General features: G+C 38.9%; 1 protein-coding gene and 1 long non-coding RNA gene across 2 annotated transcripts in view; one reads left to right on the forward strand and one right to left on the reverse strand.

The window, feature by feature from the left end:
* Ptp52F (Protein tyrosine phosphatase 52F) overlaps window positions 1-25,607 on the reverse strand; it is a 2,268,497-nt gene that overhangs the window by 47,639 nt on the left and 2,195,251 nt on the right. The gene's annotated exons all lie outside the window — the stretch shown is intronic.
* Window positions 24,807-25,497, forward strand: LOC137246633 (uncharacterized). Its single transcript, XR_010951616.1, has 3 exons — window positions 24,807-24,879; window positions 24,984-25,027; window positions 25,151-25,497. It is a non-coding gene; the product is annotated as an uncharacterized lncRNA (long non-coding RNA).

Below are 25,607 nucleotides of genomic sequence, written 5' to 3' on the forward strand. Positions count from 1 at the left end.
AAGAATTAATTTGATATATTAAGTACAGATTATGTATTTTAATTAAACTGATATCGCACCGCTCGTTCTACTTATATAGTCGTATGCCTTCGTTAAACTCTACTGGTAGACTTTTGTATTTCTGGTGTTGCCATGTGTTTGACTAAGTGGTGCATTTTAGGAGAGTGACAAAGTGGTGCATTTAGGAGTAGTAGGTATGAAACCAAAGTGGTGGATTTCAGGAATTGTTCAGTATGTACTTATAACGTGTGACACCACTATGGCATAAATCAAAACTGAATTGAAAAAAAAAAATAAAAAATTTATTTGGTAACACCAAGCAAGTTGAATGGGTTATGAACATAAAATGAAACAATATGGCACACTTATAACAGTGACCATCTATAATTAAGCATAAAATTATATACGCTCACTTAAAAGGCCGATGGTGAATTGTTGCGTGGAACTCACTTCACTTCAAACACGCTTAACGTTACAAATATGCATACAAACAAACGTTCATATTTAAATGACCCAGATAACCACCATGAGTTTATTCGCATTTGCCAAATCGCCCAATATATTAATGCGTCATACCAACCAGCCCACGCTCACATCATATTGACAATATATAGGGCAATATAATAATTGGCTGACAAACCGTTTCTCATTATTAAGTCATGCACTTCTAGTATGTAAACATGTATGTATGTATGTATGTACAGGTTAAGAACATTTGTGTAAATAGAAATGAATTTCGTCAATAAAGCAGAATAACTTTCTAACGCTACTCATCAGTGTTTTTATTCAAGCGCATATAACATATTACAAATAAGTTCGCATTATAAAACCTTTGGAAGAGTGATCTTCGGCTGCCAGTCATTTTTATTTGCAAGGTGTTTGTCGCTTTCGCATAGATATATGCATCGGTTTTAGCAATAGATACAATTAAGCATCAAATTCTTATCATTGACCATGTGGTCGGATCATCAGAGTCCAAAATAAAATATATACGTTTCAAAATTTTATTTTTGTAATTTGCTACACTATTTAGCATAAACGCAAAAGCGGTATTAGATTGGACTGAAGCTGTTTGCACTTACTTAGCTTTATCTTCATTTTGAATATTATGTTGTCTTTTAAAAATAAAACAGTACCCTTTTATATGCACGATTTTCTTGCAATGATGACATTTTATATAAACTTTTATATTTGATTTATATTTAAAATAATTTTTAAATTTATTACTGTTCATATTTGTCTTATATTCACATAGTTCGAAATTTCCAACAGTTTGCAGACATTTTAAACTAGTATCTTTATTAGCTAATTTTAATTTTATTTCGTGATCAAGTAACCGATTTTTAATAAATGCAAAAGTAAAATTTTTTTTGATAAAGTCTAAATTGCGGTTATAATACCATCATTTTAGCGCCAGAAACGAATAATTCCGTAACTAAATCAATCATACGTTAAAATGGTTCATTATTTTTGAGTTTTAATTAATTTTAATGATAATAGTTGTTTTCACATATTATGTCCAAATTGTAAAAAATTTCTCTTGCATTACATTCCGCACTAGCAAAACTTAAAAACTAGTCACTTCAAAAGTGAATTATTATGCTTTTTGCGATCCTTTAGGCTTTTGCCCACCGTACACTTTCTTTTTGCGGTTTTTCGTCTTCAATTACGCATTAAGCGCATAATTTTCTGCCAAAGAAGCTGTAATGTGAAATTTGCAAATAAAATAATTTTCCCCATCAAAGGTGTTTCTTTTTCTTAAATTTTTTTCATATTTTAAGGAATCACAGTTTCACAAAAAAAAAAAAAATCAAGAATTCACAGCACACAGTATGCACTTTTATCTTGTTTATTTCTTTTATTAAATTCACTTATTATTTTCTTAAAACAGACACCAGATATGGTAGCAGTTTGTGTCTGGGCCCATAATCTGTACAATTATCTTAAAAGTTTCCATATAAAAGTAAAAATACCGACACAGATATTTTTATTTGTACAAATTAAATTTTTATTTTGCTTGTTATTCACTGTCGACCCGTCACCGCTCAAAAATAAAACTAGATTAAAGGCATCATAACCGAAATATTATTTCGGCTGAAGTAAATTGATATATATAAAATTTAACACAGTCTAATGCTCTGTAAATTGTTTAGACTACATTTTTGCACTCATTTCCGCAATTTAGCTAAATATTAATGAAAAACGATACCCGACTTCCACCTGCGGAATCATTCATAATAAACAATTCGAACCATGGGAATCGCTGAGGCAACATACCCGCAGGCAAATACCAATACCACCGATATCAGCGTATTGCGGCGGTAGCACACAACAGCTTAAGCTGCAAGCGCAACAGCAGCGACGACGACGACGGTGGTGGTTATAGCCCAGGGTAGAAATAAGTTAGAGTACATTAACCAGTTCTAAATGAAACTCAATAAAGCTGCACGCAAGTGCATTAAAATAATTGGCGCCCAACCGCGATTTGAACCTACAACCGCCGAAACTCAATCACTTGGAGGAGGTTAAGTCAACTGAATCAATTCAATAATTTGGAGGAGTTATCAACTGGAGAGATCAATTGAATAATTTAGAGGGGTTATAATACGCAATTATGGATAGTATATTTATAATACTAATTGCGTAAGTAGAGTGCTCAAAGTTTCTTGTTTAAGGTGATTCGTGAAAAAGTAATAAATAGTGGCAGTATTGCACCCTGAAAAATAGATTAACCCATTGAGTTTTGCCAATAGTAATAGCGATAGTGAAGGTGTCCTAAAAGAGCTTCAATAAAAGATTAAAAACTGAAATATTTCAAGCTAATTTACAGTCTCGTGTTTTGCAAGGCTTTAATGAGCAATAGTGAGCGCAATCTGGAGGATTTATTAGAAAGGATTAGTAGCTTGCAGATTTCAAGGAATAGGAATACAATTGTAATGGACGCAAACCAAATAACTGCTTTAGCACAGGCTGTCGTAACTGGCGCAACAGCAACAGGAGTCCTTTGAACGCAAACTTACCCGACTGACAGAGCAAGTTACCACTTTAAGCACAGTGAAAAATCCACATACATACGAACCTGTGAAAAACATTTCAGGCATTAAATGCGAAGAACCTCTAGACCTGGTGAAGTCACTACCAGAGTTTGACGATCAAGTCAGCACCTATGTTTCCTGGCGTCAGGCCGCCCACACAGCTTATGAGGTATTTCGAAACCATCAGGCCAGTTCTAGGCACTATCAGCCCGTAGGGATAATTAGAAATAAGTTGAAGGGCTCCGCTGATGCCGCCTTAGCATCTTTTAATACTGTGTTGAATTTTGAGGCAATCATTGCTAGACTAGATTTTACCTATTCGGAAAAACGTCCAATATATCTCATAGAACAGGAACTGTCTACGCTCCGACAGCGCAACCTTTTAGTCCTGAAATATTTCAAGGAAGTGGAGAAGGAACTAACTCTTCTAACAAACAAAACCATAATGACCCATGCTGAATCAATCTGCAAAAAGTATAGAGCAAAAGCGCTTACGGTATTCATTTCGGGTCTGTAAAGACCATTGTGTGACATGCTGTGATGACTTACCGGGCGTTTTGGCACTGGCAAAAGAAGTCGAGTCAAATAGATAACGATATGCGTTCGCTACAAGCTTCGCTGCGTCTGCTGAAGATCCAGACAGATTTAAGAAGATCGGTGATAACAACTAAGACAAGAGATTGCGAACCCCCCAAAAAAATCCACATTTTTTCCATAGAAAACCGAAAAGGAACAGCAACGAAAATTGTGAACAATATTAACCAATACCAATGGAAATATATCCATCAAAATCACTTCTTCGCCAGAATTCAAATTGGCGTCAATCACAAAAAGTAAATTAGGGTCAACAAAAATATCGAAACAATTCTAAACAGAGCCCTAACTTTAAACAACAACAACAAATTAGGAAGCAACAGGGAGAATCAGGTAGGATTACTGGATCAAAAAACCAGAGAATAAATAATTTAAACCATGTTAACCAACAGAGTGCCTACAATCAGGAGGCGGAAGAGGAAATAGAAAATCTCGAAGAGGAGGAACTAAATTTTTTAGGGGGAAAGGGACTTCCGTGGATCGAACGAAGAGTAGGTCACCAAGGAAAAAAATAGCTATTAGTGGACACAGGGGCGTCGAAAAACTTTACTAACCCTGTAAAAATGTCATCCCAGCATCCATACCTTTTCTATTTAAGTCACTGCACGGAGATATTCATGTGAATAAGAAGTATAGAATCAAGTTATTTGGTGTATGGGCAGATTATTTCATATTGCCTAATATGGCAACGTTCGATGTTATTATTGGGCTGGATCTATTAAACCAGACAAATGTTCAAATAGATCTGAGTAATGGAGTAGTACGACACAATTTCGGAAAAAAAGCTGTTGTTCCACGAGTGCGTGGATGAAAATTTCATTGATATGAGAAGTGAGGAAATTCCTTCTTGTGTCCGAAATCATTTCCTTAAGATAATAGAAATTAGGAAGAGGGATTCCGCGTAGCCAAACTAGTCCCTTCCCGTCAATACAAATATAGTTGCTACCATAAGAATGAAAAGCGAAGAGCCGGTGTATTCTAGGCTCTACCCATACCCTATCAGTGTGGCCGAATTCGTCAACGGGGAAGTGCCCGATTTACTGGCTAACGGTATCATCCGCCCTTCCAGATCACCTTACCATAACCCGATTTGGGTTGTTGACAAAAAAGGGATAAATGATGCAGGAAATAAAAAAACGGTTAGGGATTTACTTTGGGAAAATAAATAAAGTCACAAATGAGGGCAAGTATCCGATGCCTAATGCAATGGTGATATTGTCAAACCTAAAGGGAGCACAATACTTTAACACACTTGATCTGAAATCTGGATCCCATCAGATTGAGTTGAAAGAGATGGACAGAAAAAACTACCTTCTCTGTAAACAACGGCAAATACGAATTCTGTCGCCTCTCCTTTGGACTTAAAAAATCCCCCAGTATATTTAAGAGAGCGATCGGTGATGTTCTGAGGGAGCAAATTGGAAATACCTGCCACGTTTACGTCGACGATGTAACTATCTACTCAAAAACTGCAGAAGACCATTTAAGGGACGTTGAATAGGTTCTGCGTAGGCTTTGCCAGGCCAATATGAGAGTCTCCGTAGAAAAATCCAAGTTTTTGAAAACTGAGGTGGATAACTTGGGCTTTGTTTTATCAAGCGTAAAAACAAACCCCAATAAGGTCCACGGCATAAAATGCTATGAGCAGCCAACCACTCTTCGAGGACTCCTCTCCGTTTTAGGATTAGTGGGCTACTATAGATGTTTTATTAAAAATTTTTCTAGCATAGCAAAACCACTGACAGATATGCTGAAGGGGGAAAATGGCAAAGGAAGAGCCACACAGTCTAAAAAATTAAAATTATCTTAGCACCAGAAGGTGTAGAAGCATTCAACAAACTTAGAGAAATTTTGGCATCAGAATACGTCACATTAACATATCCACATTTCACAAAACCCTTTTACTTGACGACTGATGCATTTTCGAGAGGTTTGGTAGCTGTACTTTCACAAGAAAAGAAACCCATTACCATGATCTCAAGAACTCTAAGAGATAGGGAAGAATATTTGGCAACAAATGAAAGAGTGTTCCTGGCAATCGTGTGGACCCTCAACATCTTGAGAAATTACTTGTACGGTGTAAAGCAGTTCAACATTTTCACTGACCACCAGCCTTTGACATTTGCAGTCTCAGATAAAAATCCAATAGCGAAGATCAAGCGACGGAAATCTCTAATAGAAAGCTTCAATGCAAACATTTTTTACAAGTCATGGAAGGAGAACCATGTTGCAGACGCATTTTCGAGAGAACACATGAATATGGGGGAAGTTGAAGTGGAAGCAAGCTCTGACTGCGCCGCCGTACATAGCGGGGAGTCCCTGACCTATACGATTGAAACAGTGGATAAGTCTGTTAATTGCTTTAGGAATTAAATTGTACTTCAGGAGTGCGAAAGTCCGTCAAAGCAGACCTTTATCCTATTCGGTTCGAAGACTAGACATATTGTTTCATTTCGTGATGCAGATTAGCTAATAGACACATTACAAGAAGTAATTAATGAATGTGTGGTTAACGCAATACACTGTAGCCTACCAATTCTGGCGAAGATTCAGCACCGACTGGTGGAGCTTCATCCCAACGTGAAGTTCCACCACACTGAAAAGATGGTTTCTGATGTGTTTGGTGAAAGAGACCAACATGATATTGTTGATGCTGAACACAACCGAGCACAAAGGGCTGCACAAGAAAACGTGAAACAGATCCTGGCCGACTATTTTTTTCCAAAGATGGATAAAAGAGCAAGAGAGGTGGTGGCAAACTGCCGAATCTGTTCAAAGTAAAAATACGACCGCCATCCAAAAAAGGATGTCGTTGGGGCAACGCCGATACCATCTCACATTGGACAAATGTTACACATAGATATCTTCTCTAGTGAACAAAAATATTTTTTAACTTGCATCGACAAGTTTTCAAAATTTTCAATAGTGCAGAAGATCGCATCGAGAACGATCATTAACATAAACCTTCCAATTTTACAGCTAATAAACATTTTTCCAAATGTCAGAACAATATATTGTGACAACGAAAAGTCCCTCAACTCGCATACCATAAAATCAATACTGTTGGATTAGAATAATGTAACAATCGCAAATGCACCCCCGCTTCGTAGTACCTCAAACGGGCAAGTGGAACGTTTCCACAGTACTTTAACCGAGATATCTAGGTGCCTTAAACTAGAAAAAAATTCTAGCGACACCGTTAACCTAATTTTTCCGGCTACTATAGAATATAATAAATCGATTCACTCAGTGATCAACAGGAAACCAATCGATGTCCTTTACTTAAGTTCATCCAATGCTGTGGAATCAATCCGAGACCGTTTAGAAAAAAAAATAAAGGCCGCTGAGCGCGTTTATCATAATAAGAACAGTCAGGATATGACATATAACGCCAGCGACAGGGTCCTGGTGAATCGAAGTCTAGGAAATAAGCTCTCAGCATTATATGTAGAGGAAGTAGTTGAACAGGACCTAGGCACCACCGTTCTTATAAAGGCCCTCTTGACAGACCAAGTCACTAATTGCCACATTTCTTTAATTGCAGGATAATAATATTGGCATTCCTGACAACAACCACTTTGACAGAAAAACTCACAGACTATACCAACGCTAACTACATCCCGACCGTGGACGGGGAGGCAATAGTATGGGAACATTACGGATACTTGACACACTTCACTAACATGACATTTTACGAAATAATGAACGATGAGACGAAAAACTTAATTACTTTATTCCCTCAACCAACCTGTTATGTGACTCTGGCTGAGTTCTCAGGATGGGCTTGCAAAGCCTGCCAGCAGCTGCAGTGTGTGCACTGGCGATTGTCGGAGCTTCAGCCTTGGGAGGGTTCTGGTACGCGCCTGCTAACCAAGCCAACATCCATCAACCTAAAGCCATAACAAAATATATTAATTTGCACACAACTTCTAACTTCCACCAAAGTAACTATATGCAACCAACCCTACTCGCACGTGAAACATCCCAACCATGCAGCGCTAATGTATATTGGTGCGACTGCTCTATACCCACCCTACCGTGGCTTATTAGATGGTAATAAAGCCCCTTTTCCACACACCAACCTGCAAGAATCAGACCACTTTAATCTTCGATTTACTCCATATTAACAATGTGTATTTATAAAAATTCAGCTCATATCTACATATATATATATGTATAAAAAATATATCCTTAGTATACTAATTAAAGATTAAAGATCCAATAATAAGTAAACATTGGTGTTACTGACTTTGCAAAAGAAAATATCTTACATGCTAATACAATGTAATTACGTATGTTAGCGAAATTCTTTTGGGGGTATGTTAACAGCTGATACTAACCTACTGACCTACTTTCTCATTATCGAGGTCATTGACCGATATTTACAATAAAATGCTTCAGTGCTTACATATATTAGTGAGAGTGAGCGCTTACTAAGTGGAGAGCATAGGACGTAACAAAAAAAAGACAAAGAAAAGGAATCGAGAACCTACGTTAATTTATATGTGCGTATGTTTGTACGCTTAGGTATGCCTTTTCTTTTTAAAGTCAAAATAAAGCACAATTGATTCATAAAAAAAAGATTCGATTCATTGAGAGGATATATGAAAAATATTGATATGTGATGTTATACATACATATAAGGTTCCTTTTGTACTCTCTTTTGCTTTTTTGTAACTAATAATATCGAAGGTGACGTAGTCTAGGTCGACATAGATGACTTCATTCAAACTTTGAATGGGGTCCATTCAAGCTTTGAATGAACGAAGAAACAAAAAGACACTTCAGGTAGCGTAAAGTAAATTTTTCTTTTGAGCTTACGGACAATGCACAATAGTACTTATATAAATATATACATAGGTGATAATACCTTTGGTTAGGACTTACTTCGAGGTTGGTGCTCCGTCGTTGTTTGCGCAAACAGTTGCCGGTTCCAACGTAGTACGGTTGTTGTGTTGCTAGGCTGCTCGAGTAAGTATATTTATAACTACAATCATACATCCTTCTGAAAATTGAAAGATTGACGTCGCTTAGACTGTTACGGGGTTACATGACATCAAACTGTGCAATTCGCGCTTCCTTTTCTTTTCTTGTTTTTATTTCGTTTTTTTTTGTGATCAATTCTACTTATACCAAAACAATGCGCGGTCGAGTGAGTATACCTAAGCGATCGTAACTAGAAAGTTATTATGGAGGTAGGTCAAATTCCCAAAATCATCAAAATTTAAAGAGATAAAGATTACAGGTATATATTCATTACAAATAATCGCTTTGTGGCCTACGGAGCAATTCCGCAACTTGAAACCACCTACTTCGTCCACTATTTCGGATTCAATTCCATGTGGCTGAACCTGTTTTCTTCGCTTCTCTCTGCTTTCTTATCCCTCACCTTAATGATCTCCATTCCTTAAAGAACTGTTTCTGTTCCCTCTTATTGGTTGCGCATTGGCTTAACTTTTATGAAGCTCGTAGTTGCTTGACTCCTGAAGGGTGAATGTAGTCCAGTTGAACGTTAAAGTTTCGGCGGCTAATTTACCCCCACAACAGCTTCAAGTAGCTCGTATTATTTGGGTGATATCGCAATCATATTGGGTTTGTTCACTCTAGAAGGTATTCCAATAGCTCTGGCTGATTGTAAATCTATTTACCACTCAAGAATTCACTCAGTCGAAAAGTAAAAATGTTATTTTGTAGCTTGTATATAGCTGTTTTTGCTTTGGTTTCTGCAAAATATATAAGTTGGCGGGCTCCGGTGTCTTTATTTAGTGTAAACGTTTAAGACTTTCCACGTAATTCTTAAGGATTGCTTACAAAAAAAAACCGATTTAAAATAATAAACTTTTATGATAAAGGAACTTAGTTTGTTCCTGCGGATGTAAGTCTCCCTCCGGTGGGCTGCCAAAAAATCAAATGGCCGAGCCAATCGAACTTCTTTTGCGCCATCCCCCAATTCTCTCATTCTCAGCTGTTAATTCATACAGTCAGTGTTGAGTAATAACAAAAAGAAAGGGTATGTTCAAATAGTTCTGATGCCTTATTATTTAGATCACTTTTGATGGTTAGATATGATATGTGATCAGGTGCAATAAACCGGTTCTATAAATTATGTTTTAAGTCCTAATGAATATTTCAGGACAAATACTTCTAGGTTGTTTGACACAAAAAGAAATATGTAGACGCTGGCTTAGTCGCGATGACCTATTTTGAGGCCGCAGTTTATAACTATTTATAAACCTGAACGATGCTGAAAAGTCTTAAACTGACGAATTTTAGATACTAGACCGTTGTGTTAATGTGATACCCGTTCACATTAATAAAAAATGAGGAGACTAAGGGTTTTATCAAAGGAATCAATGTACGTCAGTACACCCCCCCCCCCCCCCCCCCCCCCTTAGAGGGTTGGTGCGTGGTTTCATTGAGTTTTGCTTTTCTGAATATCTTTCCCATGATATACTCCCCGCTTTCCTGTGCTGTCATCCTGTAATTCGTATAAACAGTTGCCTTTGACTGTAATGACTTTTGCTTTTACGAATTTTGGGGCGAATTTCGAGCAAAATTTCTTTGTGGCATCACTTAAAACGAAATTCCTCCTGTATACGCTATCTCCTATCTTAAAGCTTTCCCCCGAACTTCGCAAGTTGTAACGTTTGGAAGAGGCTTCGAACGCTTTTCGAATATGTTCGCCGACCGACTTTCGCACCAACACCAGTCTCTCGGATCTGTCTAGGATATTTTCGTCTACGGTTCCTAATTTACGGAGAAGCTCATACTCGTCGGCATGCGACGTCATTTGCTGTCCGAAGGCAGCACAGTATGGCGAACAGCCGATAGCCTGATGATATGAGCTTCGCAATGCTTCCGATATGCTAGGCAGGTGCTTATCCCATAGGGTCTGGTCCTCCTTCAGATATGCTCGTATCCCTGCTATTATCGATCGGTTAACTCGCTCGCTCGCATTAGCTTGGGGACTATACAGGGCCGTATACACATGTTTGATTCCACGCTCAGCAAGGAGTTTGCTAAATGGAGCTGATTTAAACTGCTTGCCATTATCACTTAACATAATTTCGGGAGTGCCGAACACGCTAAAAACGTGTTCTTGCAGGAAGTTGCAGATGCCCTTCGCATTAAAGTTCCTTAAAGCTTTGAGTAAGGGAAATTTCGTAAAATGATCTAAAACTATCAGAATTCCGGTATTTCCATGTCGAGATCTATGATACGGACCTAATAACTCGATATAACGCTTTTGAAAGGGTCGTTGGACAGTGTATTGTGCTGACATAGGCGGACGCAATGTTACGTTTGGCGCTTTGGTACTTCGGCAGATACCACAAAGGCCGATGTATTCCTTAACATCGACAATCATTTTAGGCCAGTAAAAGTTCGTTCTTAAACGTTCTAATGTTTTCGCGACTCCGCCATGACTTTTTGTTGGCGGACAGTGAGCATTTTCGATTACTTTTCTAACCAAATTTTTAGGGATCCACAGCTTCCAATTATACACCTCCCGCTCTGCGTTACCGTCCGAATGCTCTGTTTTTTGTACACTCGATCATCCACTATTTGCAAGTCAGGCAGGCGAGCTTGATTGTTTCGGACATGATTAATTAGCTTTTTGTACTCGGCGGACTGAAATTCGACCGAGTCCAAATCTACAAGCGGGCAAGCTTCCGTCTCGTTGATCTCTTCAAAATTTTGGCGGGATAAGCTATCCGGTACTACATTTTGAGACCCTTTTCGGTGTTCTATATTAAAGCGATACCCTTGTAATTTTAAAGACCATCGAGCTAACCTGGTGGACAAGTCCGTCTGACGCATAAGCCATTGAAGACTGGCATGGTCGGTGACAATAGTAAAGTCTTGTCCTTCAACATAGGCCCGACATTTTTTTAAACTGAGAATAGCCGCAAGGCATTCCAGCTCCGTAACCCTGTAGTTGCTTTTGGCCTTGTTAAGTTTTTGCGAGATGTATGCGATTGGCACCTCGACGCCGTAATCGTTTTTCTGTGCCAATACAGCACCTACACCAAGCTTAGACGCGTCGCATTGGAGTATGAAGGGTTTCTCGTAATCGGGACTGGTTAAGACGGGAGCTGAACCAAGCATTTCTTTCAAAGTTTCAAATGCTTTCTGCGCATCGTCATTCCATGCAAACCCTTTGCCTTTCTTTAACAAGTTTGTTAGGGGGGTTGTAATGGAGGCAAAATTGGTCACGAACCGGCGGTACCAGCCGACCATTCCGAGGAAGCGCCGGAGTTGTTTTACACTCGTTGATACCGGATAGCTAGCCACGGCCGAAATCTTATCCGGATCAGTGCTTAAGGTTCCGTTACCTACAATATATCCAAGGTATTTAACTTCCTTCATGCAAAATTTGATCTTTTCTAGGTTAATCGTCAAACCAGCTTTCCTGAGGTGAAGTGCGACTTCGGAAAGAACGGACAAGTGATTGTTAAAATCTTCGGAGAGTATAAGAAGGTCGTCTAAATAGACGAAAACTTGATTCTTCAAGTGTGGAGGAATGACGCGATCCATCAGACGGCAAAGCGCTTGAGGGGCGTTGCATGCCAAAGGGCATTACGCAATAACGGTACAACGGACGATTGGGGACGGTGAAACAAGTGTAATCTCTAGAGCTTTCGGACAGGGGAATTTGCCAAAAGGCTCGACGCAGATCGAGTGAACTTATGTACTTAGCCTTTGGTATTTTACTTAATATACCATCAATGTGTGGCAGGGGGTAAGCGTCCTTAACGGTAACGCTGTTTATTTTTCTTGAATCTAAACACAGACGGACTTTATTTGGCTTCTTCACTAGTACGACCGGACTTGACCATGGACTGTTAGGGGACTCCTCGATTACACCTAAATTCAACATTTCGTCAATTTCTGCATGAACTAGTTTCTCTATAGCAGGGGAAATGGGAAAGTACCGTTGTTTTATCGGACGGACATCATGCTGGAGTTCTATAATATACTCCAAAAGAGAAGTTTTCCCTAAGCCCTCTTCTTCACAATTCGGAAATCTTTGTTTGACTATTGCCAACTGACGCTGTTGTTCGCTACTTAGAGGGAGGGAATTTTCATCAAGTTTTGCTTCCTTGTCGTCAAGGGTCACCTCGGATATAACGTGCGGAGCAATCCGGAATTTGCTCCAAAATTCATCTCCTAGTATAATCGATTGGGACACGCTCGGTATTACAAAAAAGGTTATCACTTCTGTTTTGCCTTCAAACTTAACACTTAGGTCAAAGACTCCAAAAACAATCTGGTATTTACCGTCGGCAGTACAGACAGCTGTTTTATGTTCGCGTAGATGTCTTTGTTTGCGAACAACTTCTGCTAGAGTGGCTCCTATACAGGAAACCTGTGCTCCACTATCTAGCAGACCAAGATACTCTTCTCCAAGGACTTCGATCTTTGCGTAGGGCCGCAGATCATACGATTTTCTTTCTATCTATGATATAAAATTTCTCAAGGACTTGCGTTTTAGTTTGGTGTTTCTCCAAAATGCTTTAATTCGGGTGGCTGAACGGCTAGGAGATGCGGAACCACCCGTGCCAAAAATTCTGTTCTTCACTTCGTTATAATTTCTTAGACGAACGTCATAAGGCACGATCTGGCGAACATACGGGAGATTTTTGAGCGTTTCTTCCGGGTGAATAGGTGACATTACCCCATTGCTAGTGTGAGTATTGACGGGATGTAAGAGTACCTTCGGTCTTTCTACAGTTTTGGGTCCTGGCGAGGATTCCGGTGCGAAGCCTCGCTCGGTTTGGAGTTTCCCGAACACGACTCGCACTTCGGGCGATACACATCAGGCGTGCCATATCCATAGCAAAATACGGTTCGGTCCTTCAAACAATCTACATATCTATGTCCTTCACTTCTACAGTTCTAGCACAATAGTTTTCGGTTAGTAGATCTCTCAGTGATTTCATCTACTTCAACCTCCGACTCATGGGGCGTATCATCTTCGAGTTGCAAATCATTGGCATAACGTCGTGGGTATTCACGGGAATTTACTGACGGAAGTGTATTGCTAACCTTACCAAATTCGTTGACAAGGCTTTCACCCTTCAGGCAGAGTCTGCGCAATTCGACGAGCGAGTTAATGAACATATACAACAATTGTTGTCGAACACGGAAGCGTAAATTATGTTGTAATATCTCTACTAATTCAGGCTCAGTCAAAGGGATTTGCAAAGGTTCAGCGAGCTTAAGTACCGCATTACGAAATTCGTCGAAAGTTTCACTTGCTCCTTGTTTCCGGCTTCGAATTTGCTCCTTAAGTTCGAAGTCACTTTTGTGCAGCTGGAAGTTGGTTCTTAAAGTTCGACATAAAACGGCCACGTAACTCGTTCTACCGAGCGGCGGTATCTCCAATACCAATCTTTGGCGTCTTTCGTAAATAGGCTCTGTACGTGCTCACAGAGAAGGTTGTAATTTCCCCCAAGAGTATCTATGACTTGGCACTCAATCCGTTGAATGAAACTATCTACTGACATACGGGTGGACCCATCAAAAGTAACACCCTAACTTGAAATAAGCTGTGCCACTCTACCTGAGATTGGAACGCTCGATGTATCGCTAAATCGCATCTGGTCCACAGTACGGTAAAAATTTTGATTAGAATGATTTGGCAGGTTTGGAATGTCCCTAGCGCAGGGGGGAGTCGAGTTGTTGGGTGGAGAATTTACACGGGCGATATTTTCAACTGGACTAACATTACCGACGGGAGGAGCTGACTGTATATTAGTCGCGTTAAGATTTAACCTTCCCAATACGTTGGCGAGGGTGGTCTCGAGTCTTTGTTCAATAATTTGTGTAACACGGTTCTCAAGGTCTTCAAAAATCGGTGCTTGCCGGGCTGTTATCACAGCGGAAACTATGTTTCGTATGCGAGTTTCCTCCTCTTTATGGCTACTTCCCGGTGGGTTTTCTAGAGGTAGGGCTGCAGCACCTGCAACAGCCTGACCATGCTCATGACTAAGACGGGGCAAATTCAGATCCGCATTGTCGTCCTGAGCTGTGGCACGCGTCCGGCGACGTGCACCTGTGTTTTCGAGGCAGTTGCGACTACTGCACTTCGCGCGACACTGCGGGCAAGTTGCTTTAGTTTTGAGCCAAGTTAAAAGGCAGGCTCGGTGGAAGCGGTGAGAGCACACAGTCGTCAAAACATCGTCATGTTCAGAAAAAACCTCCTTACAGATTGTGCAAACCATACCCGAGGGATGTCCGTATTCGTTGCTATTGCGCGTCGCCATTATTACCAAACCCGGTTAATAAAGCGAACAAAAATCGAAGGAAGTGAAAAAAAAAGAAGGATGTATGCGTTTAATGTATGTCCACTTTCTTAGACAAAACTAAAACTTTCGAGCTAGTTAGACACGGTTGGTGGAGATTGTGAAAATAAATTTTACAAAAGTCAGCGCCGTTATATTGTGTCTCTCTTTAGAGTTTAGAGTTATCATACAGAGTTAAATCTCAAAAGACAACGAATTTAAGTTAAATCCTTTTCAAAGCTATAATGGTATTACGCAATGAGCGCAAAGAGTAAGTGAAGCCAAAAAAAAATTTAAGCAAGATGAAAAATTCAGGAAAACTATTAAGGACAAAAAAATAGATATCCTATAATAAATTTGGCTATATACGTGCGTATATATTTGTCTTGGTATAGATGTCAAAACAAATGTAACTGTTTTATGTATAGTAAAAAAAAAATTATATTTCGTATCGTATTCAACAAAAAGCAATAGAAATCCGAAATATCGATTTGATTCTAGTACTTGATAGCAGCAAAAATGAACGCAAAAAAAAACTTTCATAAAGTAATGGTCTGACTCCCAGGCAGTGTGGTGGTTGGGTTGGAATAGTTTCATCGAGAATGGTGGTATAGTTGAACTCTCAAAACTTGGTCGTAATAAAAGAAAATAAATAAACATCACTTCAGTAATAAAATTTAAGCCCCGAAATGATTTGGGACTAACTGAGTTAATACCAATTTTCAAAACCTGTTAGGTAATTTAGTTATTGGTTAGCTAGAGGATATATAGTCGAAATGCTAGCCAAAATTCCATATAACTATTTCGCAATTAACTTCAAGAAAGCTTCAAAACTCGAAAGAAAGAAAAAAAAAGTTGTTAAACAGTTTATGTGCACTTGTCATTAGCGGTCAGATCCGTAGACATAAAGCCTTTAGGATACTGCAATTCCAGCATCAGAGTTGTCACACAGCTATATAACCACAGTTGGAAAAAAAAAACAAAAAGATATATTAGATTCTAATTAGGTTGGTCGAAACCCGAAGCATATAGCTTGAGGTTCGCAAATTCCTGAATCCAATCAATTGCTCTAATTTAAGGTGATTATTTAAAGAAGGATATCGACTATAAACGTTCTTGCTCAAATACAAATAAACTCAGACAGACAGTAATGTTCCAAGAGGGAACTATGTAAAGGGATCACATCAGGTTAGGGCTCCTCAAAAGTACACCCCAAGTCGTATGTGGGCCTAGTCTTGGAGTACCGTCTCGTTTTCGCACAAATTCAACTGGGCTACTAAACTTTGAATTAGACTGCTCAATAATACCGTCTTTGAGCCATTGTTCAACTTGATCATCTATTATCGACCTTTCACTTAATGGTAGTCTCCGAGGTGTACAAAAAATTGGGATTTCTCCTTTTAGCACAATATTTAACAGCACATTTGTGGATTTACACTGATTTATTTTGAAATTTTTTACAAGGTCTGTTACTTTTTGTTTCGCAAAGTTCCTAGCTGATTCTCCAACATTTACATCATCATTTGAGTCAACTTCAATATTCAACACAGAAAAAATTCCACTTTCATTTTCATGCTTTTTGCTCAGTTTCTTTATAATAAAACCGGAGGTGTTTTAAATTCGGATTGTGAGCAAATTTCGGTACCAATTATAATGTCTACAAGGTTCGATTCGAGCTCAAGGCCAGAACAATCATTTTTTCTAATGATAATTATTGTTATTTTTTTAATTTTTCTAAATTTGAAAAATTGTATTTTGTTTTTGGAATAGTAAGTAGAAAATTGTTCAGACAATCTGCCATAGCTGCGCAGATAGATCCATTTCGAAGGGTGCTAAGCCTTCATCATCAGTACGCTTTAGGCACGCTGCACTAACCATTTAGCTATACAGCGGTGCTATGGCAGGTTGTCTGAAAAATTTTCTACTTACTATTCCAAAAACAAAATACAATTTTTCAAATTTAGAAAAATTAAAAAAATAACAATAATTATCATTAGAAAAAAAATTATTTTTCAGGCCTTGAGCTCGAATCGAACCTTGAATCATTTATTAATAGGCCGATAAAAACAAAAATAATGTCTACACTTAAATACTCTGTCGGTACGACTCGAAATAGTAAATTATAAGACTCAACTTGTATTGTTTTCATGAGCTCGCCCAATGGTTTACAACTATTTTTATTACCAAAAGCTGTTAAAACCACATTTGTGTTGGTAAACCGAGGCTTATCCAAAACTTTATTGACATTATGTTAACTTTACTGCCTGTATCAAAAAACGCATTACAATTAACATGGTAGATCACTATATTTTTATACTCAGTTGAACAGAGCTCACAGAGTATATTAACTTTGATTGGATAACGGTTGGTGGTACAGGTATAAAGGAATCCAGATAGATATAGACTTCCATATATCAAACCCATCAGTATCGAAAAAAAATGTAATTGAACTTTGTCCGTCCGTCGGTCTGTCCGTTAACATGATAACTTGAGTAAATTTTGAGGTATCTTGATATAGGTTCGTGGGCGCTCATCTCAGATCGCTATTAAAAATTAACGATATCGGACTATAACTACGCCCACTTTTTCGATATCGAAAATTTCTAAAAACAGAAAAAGTGCGGTAATTCATTACCAAAGACGGATAAAGCGATGAAACTTGGTAGGTGAGTTGAAATTATGACGCAAAATAGAAAATTAGTAAAATTTTGGACAATGGACGTGGCACCGCCCACTCTTAAAAGAAGGTAATTTAAAAGTTTTGCAAGCTGTAATTTGGCAGTCGTTGAAGATATCATAATGAAATTTGGCAGGAACGGTTGAAGCCACGCCCAGTTTTTATACACAGTAACACGATAACTTGAGCAAAAATGGATATATCGTTACTAAATTCAGTTCACGTACTTATCTGAGCTCACTTTGTATTGGTGTAAAAAATGGGCGAAATCCTCATAGTCCTCACGCCCACTTTTTCGATATCGAAAGAAAGGAAAGATAAAAAAATGCCATAATTCTATACCAAATACGAAAAAAGGGAAACATGGTAATTGGATTGGTTTATTTACGCAAATTATAACTTTAGAAAAAAACTTTGCAAAATGGGTGTGACACCTACCATATTAGGTAGAAGAAAATGAAAAAGTTCTGCAGGGCGAAATCAAAAGCCCTTTGAATCTTGGCAGGAATACTGTTCGTGGTTTTACATATATAAATAAATTAGCGGTGCCCGACAGATGATGTTCTGGGTCACCCTGGTCCACATTTTGGTGAATATCTCGAAAACGCCTTATTATGTACAACTACCACCACTCCCTTTTAAAATACTCATTGTTTTGCCTGGGTGCGTCTGCTCCTTGCAAGAGGTGGGCGGACGGGTTTGATCTCAATGAACGGGTGTATGCGGGAATAAAATAAGAGAAAGACGTGAATTTCTCGTCATAATGGGTGAACTTTATTGAGTAAATATAAATAACTTGGATGCAATATTACCTGAGTGTATTTGCATGAAAAACGGCAGAGATCGCTGGCGGCAAATGTGAGCTGGTTGGCTGTTGAAATCAAAGAAACCGGTTGTCTTGCCGGCAACATCCGTTGGCCCGAAAAAAGGGGAAAGTCACCCACACATAAACCACGGCATACATATGCATGCTCCGTAATCGACATAACGTTTGTCAGCGCCAATCTCTACAGGTTGGCTAAGTGGAACATCAGTGATCGAGGGGGAGGGCGGCCCCCTATACAACCACCCTTAAGAAACAGGGGTTGGAATATAAACACTTTTGACCCCGACATATTCAAGCTAATGTTGACAACAGTCGAACATAGAGGAAGTGCTAACGAAATGGCGAATAAATTAATGGCGGATATTAGAGCAGCATGCGATGCGTCAATGACTAGAAAGCGAATGCTTTCCTAAGCTTTGTGATGACGTCGAGAATCACCCTTGGGGCACAGCTTATAAATTGGTCTCTAAGAAATTGAAACACAAAGGAGAGGTGATGCCAACATGACCCTCTTTTCTCAGAAACGTGGTAGGTACTTTATTTCCCACGCAAAGGGAGCTAGTTTCTCCCACATCAGGCGCCGCACTATACTCATTTGACGAGGTTACCGTCGTCGAGGTCCTTCAAGCGGTGAATAGGCTGCAAGACCGCAAGTCTCCTGGCCCAGACGGGGTACCAAACGGAGCACTCAAACTAGCTCTCACTTATAATAAGCCAACATTTGCGAAACTATTTAATGCATGCTTGGCTGAGGGGACATATCCTACAATATGGAAATGACAAAAGCTGGTACTGCTGCCAAAGCCTGGTAAAAATAACGATTTATCGGGATCAAAGCTCACGTGACGGAGCACGAGAGCTAAGCGTGCAGAACTGGCAGTTCAGGTTGAATGCCTCAAAAATGAACCCTGGACACACCGATGTATACCAGATATTAATATATGGATATCTAGAAAGCACGACGAGGTAGATTTCTACCTCACACAGTTTCTGAGTGGTCACGGATGCTTTAAGGAACACTTGCACCGATTCAATCACGAGCCTAACAACATATGCGATCACTGTTGCGGCGATAGATTAGAAGATGTTTACCATGTATTTTTCGAGTGTCCTAGGTTCTATAGCTCGGGATGCAAACTGTGCAGAATATTTGGAGAGGATTACACTCCTGAAACAATTGTTGGATGCATACTACAAAGCAAGGTAAAATGGTCCGTGGCATGCGAAGTAACAGCGGAAATAATGAAGTGTCTACGAAGTCTTGAAAGGATACGGCGCAGCAGTGAACATTGAACAGTCGAGTTGTGTGGGTGGAGAACAAACTGCAAAGGTGGAGGGGATCGAGCTGTGCACGTATTGGATGCAAGGCCTCTGTACAATTAGCGGCGTGAGAATGATAAAATAAGAAAAGACCGTAATATAATGTAAACCATGCGACGGATGGGAGACAAGGCCTCTTCAACCGTTCAAATACTGCCCCAGGTGAAGGAATAAAGCACGGATTGGAGACACGGCCTCTTCAACCGAGCAACCAAAAGCGGTCAACATACACGCAACGACAAACCTACGGACTGGAGACAACGCCTCTCCAATTGTAGAAACAACGAGTATGAGTGTAAACGTCTCACATGTAATCAGGGTTTATACACGGATTGTAGACAAGGCCTCTCCAGCCGGTGGAGGTACGAGAAAATCCCCGAAACGTATTGTGAGAAAAAATAAAATAAAATAAAAAAAACCTATCAAAATTAAATGAAAACAGAAAAAACCTATTGAAATAAAAAAAAGTTTTGTTACTTATATATATACATATATAAATAAACAAAACCCTACAACACATGTAGTCGAACACACAAGCATGCCACAAGCACTATATGCACAGTGTTTAAGGTACGCTTGGAAATATTTGTAGAAGTGGTATGTGTCAAGCACATTTAGGTAGTAAGCAGGGCGTGCCAGACCCAGCGTCAACTATACCGCGGGACTATCTAAGTACGAGCCTGCGCACTGGTACAAGTATATACAGCGAACTTTTATACATACCTATGTATAGAATGAAGATTCCACAGAATTGAAGCAAGTTGGTTGAAGTACGATGGCACATTTACAAAGGAAAGGGTAAGTATGAATTATTTTTATTAATGATAAAAATATTTCTTATATTTCATATTATCAATTAACTTTCTTTTATTTTTAAGTTGATGGCGTGGAGATCCCCGAAGGGATGGAGTTAATAATTGGTTTTGTATCGTATTTTTGTTGTTTATTGTAAAAAAAAACAAACAAAAAAAATACATATGCATGAGTGCTGACAAAACACACACATAGACGTGCATGTACATGCATGTACATGCTTGTGGCGGTGATGGTGTGGATGGCTATACGTTAAATTCGAGAATCGAATTGCAGAGTTGCATTAGGGGGATCGCAATCAGATGTGGAAAAGTTAGGCATCATGCCTAAACATGCCGCCCCCTTGCGATACGCAACATCGTTTACCCCACCGATCGCCGACCGCTGAAAAGGAACGAGAAAAAACATTTGCATTAAAACTAAACTTAACCTAGATCGCGTATTTCGCCAGCGTCGCGGGTGGCCGGGAGTCCTGCGCGACTTGCGCAGCATGCCACCTAAGCTAGGATGAAAGGAACATTTATGATAAAGTATACGTGAATATTGCTTGCCATTAGATTACACATAATTCTTAAAATATATAGAATCAATAAAGTAATATGGAGTAGAAGGTCAGTAGCGCGAGGCTGAGGTTTCCGTTCCAGACTAGCAAAATTTTGTTTTCTCCTTTTGTTGGACGGAGAGGCCGAGGTCTCCTTCCATATTCGCAGTTTTTTGGTGGGCGAAGAGGCTGAAGTCTCCGTTCCAGAATCGCAGGGTTTTTTTTTTATTTAGGTTTCCTGGGCGGGACGAAGAGGTTTCCTTTCCAGCGTCTAACGTATCGTGTCGCTCCCGGGCGACTGCTTTTTTTTTTGTTGGAGGAGACACCAGGGCGAGTGGCCGTGAGGTTAGTTGGGTCATGATTATTAGTGCTTTCGGAGTGAACGTAATTTCGAGCAGCTAATGCATATTGAACAAAAATAGTAAGATTTCGGTGTGTGGGAGGTTGGAACGGACGTGATTCCAAGCCACCCGCGCAAAATTACTTGTTTTGGTGATAAGCGTGGGAAGTTGGAACGGACGTGATTTCAAGCCAACCACCCAAATCATTGCGTATTTAAGTTAGTCAGTAGATATTTTATTATTGCGTGTGAAAAAGAGTGTTATTTTATTAAGTGTTATTTTATTAGCAAACATATGTATATAAATAAATCGAGTTTAAGCGGAGCGTAGAGGCCGACGACATTATGCATTTAATGTGTGCGACAGCTCATGAATAGAGAAAATCATAATTAAATTCGAAGCTCAACCATCTGTATGTGCTGCTATGAAGTGGTTGAAAAAAAATATCTGAAAATGTCTAGATGGTCTAACAGGAATATTAAAACAAATTTGAGCAAGCAGACGTGTATTATTTACCATTCCCTGACATGAATTTTCCCGATTGGCGAGGCGTTCTCCCCGACGTATTCTATCTGCACGTACCATTAGCATAAATGTGTGGTGGGTTTGTGGAGTGAATATTTATATATATACCTTATGTATTTTGTGGTTGCACTAGTGCCGTAGAAAAAGTTGATTTTATCTCATGTCGGAACTTTGTTCATTTTGGGACTCTTTAATTTCGGGACTCGGGCTGTTTTTGTACCGAATCCTTAATCATGACTCTTTGTGATGTTCGTTGTTGAAAACAACAAGTCCTGCCCCAGTCAAAAAACCAAGCAGTACCTAGGGCAAAAAAAAATCAAAAAAAAGAAAAAAACATTTTTTTTTTTGTTTGTTTTTTGTAAGTGGGAGCATAATTATTTTTAAATGGGGTTTTTGCCTTTATTTTTGTGCGTAAGTATGTTTTGGGACTGCCCGGTGCATCAGTATGGGTCAAAAAGCCGATCCCGATTTGGTTTCTCTTTGCGGATTTTCGGTACAAGTGTGCGTCATTTGATGCAGCACTAAAAAACACGTGCATGTACCTGCATGCACATGCATGTGGCGGTGATGGTGTGGGTGGCTATAAGTTAAAGTCGAGTATCGAATTGCAGAGTTGTATTAGGGGGATCGCAACCAGATGCGGGAAAGTTAGGTATTCTGCCTAAACATGCCGCCCCCTTGCGATACGCAACATCGTTACCCCCAACATTTGCATTAAAACCAAACTTAACCTAGATCGCGTATTTCGCCAGCTTCGCGGGTGGCCGGGAGTCCTGCCCGACTTGCGCAGCATGCCACCTAAACTAGGATGAAAGGAACATTTATGATAAAGTATACGTGAATATTTCTTGCCATTTGATTATACATAATTATTAAAATATATAGAATCAATAAAGTAATATGGAGTAGAAGTCAGTAGTGCGAGGCCGAGGTCTCCGTTCCAGACTGGCAAAATTTTGTTTTCTCCTTTTGTTGGACGGAGAGGCCCAGGTCTCCTTTTCAGATTCGCAGTTTTTTGGTGGGACGAATAGGCCGAGGTCTCCGTTCCAGAATCGCAGGTTTTTTTGTTGTTTAGGTTTTCCTGGGCGGGACGAAGAGGTTTCCGTTCCAGCGTCTAACGTATTCTGTCGCTCTTGGGCGACTGTTTTTTTTGTTGGAGGAGGTGTGGCATGGTTGGGTGATGATTATTAGTGCTGTCGGAATGGAAGTGATTTCGAGCAGCTAATTAATATTTAACAAAACTAGTAAGATTGCGGTGTGTGGGAGGTTGGAACGGACGTGATTCTAAGCCAACCGCGCAAAATTACTTGTTTTGGAGATAAGCGTGGGAGGTTGGAACGGACGTGATTTCAAGCCAACCACCCAAATCATTGCGTATTTAAGTTAGTTAGTAGATATTTTATTATTGCGTGTGAAAAAGAGTGTTATTTTATTAACAAACGTATGTTAACATACATAAATAAATCGAGTTTAAGCGGAGCGTAGAGGCCGACGACTTTATGCATTTAATTGTGTGCGACAGCCCATGAATAGAGAAAATCATAATTAAATTCGAAGCTAAACCATCTGTATGTGCTGCTATGAAGTGGTTGAAAAAAATATCTGAAAATGTCTAGATGGTCTAACAGGCATATTACAACAAATTTGACCAAGCAGACGTGTATTATTAACATTCCCTGACGATTGGCGAGGCGTTCTCCACGACGTATTCTATCTGCACGTACCATTAGTCTAAATGTGTGGTGGGTTTGTGGAGTGAATATTTATATATACACCTTATGTATTTTGTGGTTGCACTAGTGCCGTAGAAAAAGTTGATTTTTTTTTTAATCATGACTGTTTGTGATGTTTGTTGTTGAAAACAACAAGTCCTGCCCCCAGCCAAAAAACCAAGCAGTACCGACGGCAAAAAAAAACAGAAAAACATTTTTTTTTTGTTTTTTTAAGTGGGAGCATAATTATTTTGAAATGAGGTTTTTGCCTTTATTTTTGTGCGTAAGTATGTTTTGGGACTGCCCGGTGCATCAGTATGGGTCCAAAAGCCGATCCCGAATTGGTTTCTCTTGCGGGTTTTCGGTACCAGTGTGCGTCATTTGATGCAGAACTAAAAAACACAGTCACACAATGTACATACGTTTGTATAAGTATACAACAGCCAGTGCAAGGACTTTACCGTATTGGTAGATTTACCAACTTTTTGACCCATTTTTATTTCCTACTACTTCTGAAACTGAATATTGAGATCATTTGGTAAACGTATTTAATTGCCGAGCACATCCAAATTCATTATTAGGTGATATTAAAAAATTCAAAACAAGAGATTACTTTATTTATAAATTAAATATAGCAAATGTGCACGCAAAATTTTTCCCTGCGGTATATTCATTAGTTTCGGTCATAATTTTGAACGAAAATAAAGCTTTAAGGAAATGATAACTTGCCGAAATTGGTTATTTTGTGGCAGTATCTTTGGTACATTAGGAACTTGATGGTGTAATTAGACGCTGCGGTAAATTTTCGGAAGCATTTCAAGCTCACGCTTCACGAAAAAAATCCCGCCTCATATAGGCATAAGTTATGTATATACAAATTAAAATATGCCTTTTGTTTCGTTTACATGTTTTTTAAAAAATGTTGTTTCCGTGAAATGTTCTTTTATTTAAATTCCAATAAAGCATAAATTGGTTTGTACAAACATAAACGGTAGCTATTGCTTTCTTGGAAAAAAAACAAATCTACAAACTTCTAGCACTATTTTCGTTTTTGTCTACCAACATTCTTCTTTTACAAACGTCTGCGCACTGGTACAAGCATATACAGCGAACATTTATACATACCAATGTATAGAATGAAAATTCCTCAGAATTGAAGCAAGTTGGTTGAAGTTGGTTAAAGTACGATGGCACATTTACAAAGGAAAGGGTAAGTATGAATTAATTTTATTAATGATAAAAATATTTCTTTTATTTCATATTATTAATTAACTTTCTTTTATTTTCACGTTGCTGGCATGGTGATCCCGGAAGAGATGGAGCTAATAACTGATTTTTATCGTATTTTGTTGTTTATTGTAAGTACTGGCATCGCAAAGGGGTGCTCCAACTGCGGCGTCGGCCGCGCTGTCAGTTGTCACACGTTTGTGATACCCATTTATGCACTTATTAATGGATTTGTTTTCTCTTTTTCTTTTCAGGAATAAGTTCCAGTTTAGTTAAATTTTTGGGTTAAAGTGCTGAAGGAAAAAATGAATTTCGCCTAACAAGTATTCAACTTAATACTGGCGAAAAAGAAGGCAAATGATCAGCCTTAAATTTGATGTAATCGATGGCCCAGTAGGGCCTATTTAACGACAACTTAAACCATTTTTAAACTAAATACTGAAATGTAAAATATAGATAATTAATTACACGCTATCGCAGAGTGTGGAAAAATCACAAATGCCACCTTTGCATCAAAAGCGCGTTTTTGCCTTCATTCACTTTACAATAAACTCGTGCACTTTTCTTTTGACTTGCCATGAATAAAAAAGCTAACACAGCTATTTTTTTGAAGTAAACACACATCAATTTTTTTTTTTTTTTTGAGAAAATAAAAAGAAATAGTTAAAAAATTTCTGGCCAAAAAGTGCCCACGACTTTACAGAGAAATGT

The sequence above is a fragment of the Eurosta solidaginis genome, chromosome 3 (genome assembly GCF_040869045.1).
Source record: "Eurosta solidaginis isolate ZX-2024a chromosome 3, ASM4086904v1, whole genome shotgun sequence".
NCBI lineage: Eukaryota > Metazoa > Arthropoda > Insecta > Diptera > Tephritidae > Eurosta > Eurosta solidaginis.